The following is a 1275-nucleotide window of genomic DNA, read 5'->3' on the forward strand; positions in this document are numbered from 1 at the left end:
GGGGGGGGGGGCGTAATCAATAAACAAAAGTATGAAACTGTGCCAAGAAGAGAGTGACCGAGCCAGAGGACCTCGCCGGGCCGGGCTGGGCTGGGCACGGTCACCCTCGGCGCACTACTCACTACTCATACTTACCTTAGGCTGTGCTGTCACCACGGCGCCGCCTCCGGTCGGACTGAATAGGCAGCCGAGACGAATTGGATAAGTACGCAACAGAGACTGTCAGATGGCAGTCGGGGCCCGAGCTGAGCCCGTCGCCGGGCCCAGGGCGTGGCGGTGGTGGCGGACCCCCCCCCCCCCCCCCCCGTGTTCGTCGTATATCGAGACCAATGATGGAGGGGGAAGGACCACGCGACTACTGCTGCTATCCAGGCTCGCGCGCTCGCTGAGAGGCTATCGTCTGCGGCGGTTAGCCCGAACCCGCGCGGCGCTACGTTCGCAGGATTTGTATGTAGCACCTGTTGGCCAGTGATATGTCCGAAGCAGAGGCGCCCGATGACTCGACATATTACTGGCAATAGGGCGGCCAGGCCGGGCCGCGGGCGGACGGGTGGTACGAGACAGACCCGACCTCGTATCAACTCTCCTTTGAAAGTAGATTAGTCTGTATTCGCCGCCTCGGCGCTGAAGGGTTCAAAGTACCGGGTGGCTGATTCACCCCGCGCACTTTTGAAATACTGTGCCGCATTCTTAGGTGCGGGCGGGTTGCCTACTGACTTGGCCCGCAAGGCGCCGTGGACAAAGGCGATAGGCAAGCCCGCCCGCAGTCGTGCGTGCGGCACAGTATAACTACAGAAGTCAGCGGGGTTGATCCGCCGCCCAGAATATTCAAAGTACTCATTGAGAAACCAACTTTACGCGAAGCACAAGAAAATAAAGTACGCCTAACTTGTTCCTATCGCATCATCATCCTCTATGCCAAAGGAAAGCCCAATAGTGTTATTTGATTATTTTGATTAAATAACTTTTATTTTTCAGCTGTCGGATCCGGCCAGGCCGTGACCTTGGACCCCCTGGACGTTGCACCGTGTGCGTGTGAGTGAGGTGAGGTGAGGTGGGCGCGGGTCAGCGGGGCTTTAGGCGGGACGGGTGCCGGCGTGTACTGACTGCTGTCCTGTCCGGCGCCGGACAGACTCCCGCTCCTCCCAGCGCGCCGGAGTCCGCGCAAACAATCATAGCAGTTTCGTTGTAAAGCAGCAACTTCTGAGTTACAAAAACTAAAAAATAAATAAATACATGCTATACATTCAAATCAGGCTCTGATAAACTTTTATC

Source organism: Frankliniella occidentalis, unplaced genomic scaffold, assembly GCF_000697945.3.
Source record: "Frankliniella occidentalis isolate FOCC.00 unplaced genomic scaffold, Focc_3.1 Scaffold1941, whole genome shotgun sequence".
NCBI classification, from domain to species: Eukaryota; Metazoa; Arthropoda; class Insecta; order Thysanoptera; family Thripidae; genus Frankliniella; species Frankliniella occidentalis.